Genomic DNA, 6,000 nt, shown 5'->3' on the forward strand with positions numbered 1-6,000 from the left:
TGGGGATACGTCGTGAAACATATTAACTCTACTTCATCTGCACTCCGAATCATTAGGCCTAAAAGAGGAATGCGTGCTTTCTTGTACGGATGTCTTTAATTCAAACCAGGTAAAACTATGCCCTGGGCATTAAACGAAACGCTTGTGGGGAAACCAGATCTTTTAGCGGCTGTACGAGAAGCTCGAACCGGTTAATGAGAATCGTTGAGCCGGTATTAGATATGAATGTAATAATTGAGGCATTGAAAGAGTAGGCCTAAATAATTTTCAGTTAGTCATAATGTTTGCAGAAACACGGCATAAAAATAGGATAAATAGCAAAACACCAAATTAATAACTAGAAAAATTGCAAGTGCTTCCTGCTCGTCAATTTTCGTTGCGTGTTCGAAGACTGAGTTTTAAATGGAATATGTTTTACCTGCTTTTTATTGTACATGTTATATCAAAGGCCGTTCTTCGTATGCCTAGGTATATATATATATATATATATATATATATATATATATATATATATATATATATATATATATATAACTTTTTGGGCAAAATAAAGACACCCAAGCAAAAACCACAAAAATAGAGCAAATTGCTAAAAGCGTCGGGCTTAAGATAAACTCCGGAAAAACCAAGCTAATGAAAATAAAAAACCAAAAGTGCTCGCAAGACTTTATTTAACCCTATATTGCATACTATTGCTGTATGGCAACGTACCATTGTGAACACACACAACTCTTTAAATTTACAGATACACAATAAGTATAGTGTTGCATCCGTTTATTATAACCTCCCTTACAAAATAAATGCGAACTCTTTTGCACCTTATACACGAGATCTTTATGTACCTTTGTTAAAAGCGAGGGACGGTGTGGTCGAGTGTTAGAGTGCATGACTTCTACTCCAAAGGTCACTAAGTCGAAAGACTCTCTCAAAACTTTCTGAGTCCACCCAACTGTAATGAATACCTGACTCGTGTTAGGGGAAGTAAAGTCGTCTGAATATAGTGTACACCACATTATTCTTCATATGTCGTGTTAAAAAAACACATGAACTCTACTTCATCTGTTCTATGTTCGGTATACTCGTAGTAAACAATAGCTACACGGTTTATTAATAATCAACTAAAATTCCCCTTTTGAACCTGACGGTCCTTGGGGCAAGTGAAGTAGTGCTGACCAGCATTTGTAACCACCGCATATTAACAGATAGTGTGGTCAGCGCTAGTAATATTGATAATAACTGTGATATTTGGGCAATAACGACAACTTCGTCTAGTTTATTGTCAAAGTAATAAATAAATTATGTTTATTTTACACAGTTTTTAGCTTTTAAATTTTTATTTTACAAACTTTGCTTTAGATTTCTAACAGAAATAATACAGAACTATGTCGACTATCATATTCTTGTTTGTTAATTGTTAATAAGATTGATTTTAAAAAATACTTACAGAAAAAAAAATTAAATATCACTTACAGTTTTCTGACCAGCTCGAATAAAATGATCAAGAGCTTGATTCATAGTGTGACCAATAGCCTCTGCATTTATAACAACACCCAAAGTAGTTGCTAGGCTATGCCAAAATAAAACTATGTTTACCAGCATTGATTAGAAAAACGTATTTGGAATTTTGAAAAGAATGATAGCGGAAGACAACATTCTTGGAAAAGGGTGCGATTATTTTCGCTGTTTAAACTTGTCGAACGTAGGGCGGAAAGTTCGTGTTGTATTTTATAACATGTAATATCATGTTGCAGTGAAGTTTTCAGACACGATTCTTAGACACCGATTAGCAAATTACTTTAACTATTTAAATCTAAAAAATGTAATGTTCGGTTTACCTATAAAAAGCAATTTTTCTCATCTTCATCGTAGATCCACACTGCGGTCAAACACCACACAACTGACTGTAAAACTTTCATTGTTGCAATCATCCTATTGAGGGCACCTAATCGAAAATAATTACTATGTGGCCAAAGTTATATCACAGCTACCAGACCTGCATCACCACAGCTACAAAGATTCTTAATGAATAAGGAATAAGGTAAAAATGTAAATAAATAGACACACTCTAAGCAGTTCAAATAAATCCCTTAGTTTTATAATTGTGTTTATGTAATCAATCATTGTTAGTTATTTTATAATATAAACAATTTAAGCCTATATATATATATATATATATATATATATATATATATATATATATATATATATATATATATATAATTTATATATTTTTATGTATATATATATATATATATATATATATATATACAAATATATAATATTATATATATATATATACATACAAATATATAATATTATATATATATACATACATATATATATATATATATATATATATATATATATATATATATATATATATATATATATATAATATATATATATATATATAATATATATATATATATATATAAATTTATGATACGATTTAATATATATATATATATACATATATAGGTCAACAATTTAACGTCTCAAATTTATATAAAATATTTTCATTTCATATATAAATATATATGTATATATATATATATATATATATATATATATATATATATATATATATATATATATATATATATATATATAATACTTCAAAGTATTATATCACAGAAAAGCATCTAAACTGCAATGGTAGTGAAGTATAAACTTTTGGAAAATAAGTTCAGACACGTACTATGAATTGCTGTCACTTGGAATAAAATTTAAAACTTGATGTAACATGTTTTCTTGTCTGTGTAATTTCATTTTACTAGAAAACTTTTACAACGTTATGGGGTAATAAAAATATGAAAGCAATACAGCCTCGCACTTGGTATGAAATAAACGAATACAATTGAGAACGGATATCGTTTACTACCGGGCTATCCCATTTTTTTCTAAAGTAGACCGAGAACATGTTCAGACGTTTAAAAAAACGGCACTTTTTTTATCCTTCTACTCAAGCGAACTTATGTCGTATTGCTGACTCCATAATATGCTTGATTTGACAGGCGGTGTGAGATATGAAATACAATGGCTAATATGTCGAGTTTAAGGTTGTATGCAAAATGTAAAAATATCACTCAAAAAAAACTCATCACGTACATTTTTATGAAGTTAACAAATGATTCATTAAAAATTGTCCCTTCTCGCTCTGACCAGCGGTGGTTGGCAGAGGCGTAGCGACACTTCCCGGCGCCCGGAGACAAACTTTCAATTTGGCGCCCCCCCCCCCCCCCCCCCTCCGGGAACAACCTTTCAATTTTCAATTTGCAACCCCCCCCCCCCCTCAAACTTTTCATTTGCACCCCTCCCATTTTTTTTTTATATTTATAATGCAAAACTGCAGCTAAAACGAGATTATGATTAATTTTTCCAACCCATTTTGGCGCCCCCTAAGGTTGGCGCCCGGGGACATATGTACACCCCATTCGCTACGCTTCTGGTGGTTAGACAAAATGGTAATGTGTACCCGAACAGGTAGATATTTTTTTAACTAGTTAAAATGTACTTTTTGTTTTAGACGTAGTTTTTACGTTTCTAACCTTATTTTCCGTTTATTTAAATTTACTTTTTTAAAGCTCTTACTGATTTTTTATCATCCTGTATATATTTTTACAAAATACCAAAATGTAAATGTAATTTTTCTTTCAGGAAAGAGGCAATTACAATCAATCTGGGATTTTCTGAAAGTGCACTCTAATACTAGAGTAATAGGTTATATGGTCGTGGTGAATGCAGAAGGTTGTATAGTATTTCTAAAAGCTCTTCAGTCGTCATTAGCTGAATACAGACAAACTTGCAAGAGATGGACTAAAAGGGATGGATAGATAATCAATTCTCAAAATGTAAACGAATAAGATCTTGTCTAGAACATTCTGCCTCTTGAAAGTTTAATGGCTAAACCTGGCCACATACAGTTAAACGAATGGAGGACATAACTAATTAAACATTTCAGTATGAAGCTAAACATACACCAACCAGCAAGGTGATACAAAGGGTTTTAACAAAGTAGTGAAAAATTTATTAATGGTACACACTTTGGTACTAATTTTTATCATTGGTTTAAGCCTAACCGTAACCGAAACCGAAACCGTGACCGTGACCGTAACCGTAACCGTAACCGTAACCGTAACTGTAACCGTAACCGTAACCGTAACCGTAACCGTAACCGTAACCGTAACCGTAACCGTAACCGTAACCGTAACCGTAACCGTAACCGTAACCGTAACCGTAACCGTAACCGTAACCGTAACCGTGACCGTGACCGTGACCGTGACCGTGACCGTGACCGTGACCCTGACCCTGACCCGAGCCCGAGCCTGAGCAACAGCCACAGCCACAGCCACAGCCACAGCCACAGCCACAGCCACAGCCACAGCCACAGCCACAGCCACAGCCACAGCCGTAGCCGTAGCCGTAGCCGTAGCCGTAGCCGTAGCCGTAGCCGTAGCCGTAGCCGTAGCCGTAGCCGTAGCCGTAGCCGTAGCCGTAGCCGTAGCCGTAGCCTTAGCCGTAGCTGTAGCCCTAAGCTAAGCACTAGCCCTAACCCTAACTTTAACCCTAACCCTAGCTGTACCTTAAGCTGTATTCGGGTTGGGGGCTATTGACGGGGGGCGGGGTTATGTCCTATTCCCATTGGGATATCTTTGCGAGGTTTTTTTCAGGTCTTTTCATAAAAATGTAGTAAAAAGTAAAGATTGTTCTAAAGGGCACGAACCATATATATATATATATATATATATATATATATATATATATATATATATATATACTAGACTACCCGTCATCCGTTGGATAACTGTGGGTTTCGGGGGTCATCCATCAAAAAACATCACGTCTGTCACTCAGAGGCATAGCGACCCTTCCCGGCGCCCGGGGACAAACTTTTCAATTCGAACCACCCCCCCCCCCCCCGCAAGATTTCGATTTGCAACCCCCCCCCCCCAAACTTTTGATGTGCACCCCCCCCCCCTCAAGATTTCGATTTGAACCCCCCCCCTACACTCAAACTTTCGATTTGCACCCCCCTCAACCTTTCAGTTTAATTTTCCAACCCATTTTGGCGCCCCTAAGGCCCCCCCCCGCCCGGGAACATATGCCCCCCCCCCCCTCCGCCCCTCGCTACGCTACTGCAGTGTCACTTATCGTCACAAAAAAACAGACCCCACATTCAAAAATATGTTTTTTATCTTTTAAAAACAACGAAAACACCGATTTCGGACTATCTCTTCATATACTGACGTCACAGGTGACCTACTCAACTCTACTTCACCTGCCCAGTGTCCCGACAAGTCTCAGACAACATGTTTTTATCGTTTAAAAAACGATTCCAGCCGAGCATGTCTCGAATTAGATGATCATTGAAGCTAAACAAAGATTTATATAAAATAATTAAGGCATGAAATAGATTCTAGATGTAGAATTTACATTAAGTCTAGATCTAGAATTTACATTGAGTCTAGTGACCTAGATCTAGGCTAGATCTAGAGTCTAGGTCTAGAATCTAGATCTAGAATCTAGATCTAGAATCTAGATCTAGAATCTAGGCTAGATTCATAACTTTCCTTCAACAGCTGATCTTTAGATCTAGAGAAATTTATCGTAAAACTAAATGAAAAAAGACAGTTTAAAATTGATATAAGTGTTGGAACGTAATAAATACAGCAAAAGGACGTATTGTTTAAGTTATAGCCGGCAGAAAATTAGCTTTGTAACGCGTTAAACTTTTGAATGGGCCACAAAGTCTATGATGGAGTCCGCCATTTTTATTGTACCAAAAAGTAAACACATCATGTGACGTCACTGTTTCCGTCGAGTCTAGTGGTTTTTGTAATCTTTTTTTAAAAAAGTGGTTAATCTACATATGAATAAATCAATAAATTAATTAACGTCTTTAAACAAATGTGTGATTAACAGTCTGTCTTAAAACAAAAAAATTTCTCTACCTACATACTATTTTACAGCTGTCCACGATGAATAGAAGTATTCACAATA

The 6,000-nt window shown here is 35.3% G+C and overlaps 1 protein-coding gene across 3 annotated transcripts in view; it reads right to left on the reverse strand.

Annotated features, from left to right (window-relative positions):
- LOC131944184 (integumentary mucin C.1) overlaps positions 1 to 2,813 on the reverse strand; it is a 28,862-nt gene extending 26,049 nt beyond the window's left edge. The window contains exons 1-2 of one of the 3 annotated variants that reach the window (XM_059304715.1): positions 2,699 to 2,813; positions 1,836 to 2,018 (exon numbers count right to left, since the gene is read on the reverse strand). The gene's annotated coding sequence lies outside the window, so the exon portion shown is untranslated. Of the gene's footprint in view, positions 1 to 1,470; positions 1,610 to 1,835; positions 2,019 to 2,698 lie in introns of those variants that run through there. The other 2 variants (XM_059304716.1, XM_059304714.1) reach the window with 2 other exon arrangements.
- Between the last annotated feature and the right edge of the window lie 3,187 nt (positions 2,814 to 6,000).

The sequence above is a fragment of the Physella acuta genome, unplaced genomic scaffold (assembly GCF_028476545.2).
Source record: "Physella acuta isolate Inbredline_101_S28 unplaced genomic scaffold, ASM2847654v3 ptg000484l, whole genome shotgun sequence".
Classification (NCBI taxonomy): Eukaryota; Metazoa; Mollusca; class Gastropoda; family Physidae; genus Physella; species Physella acuta.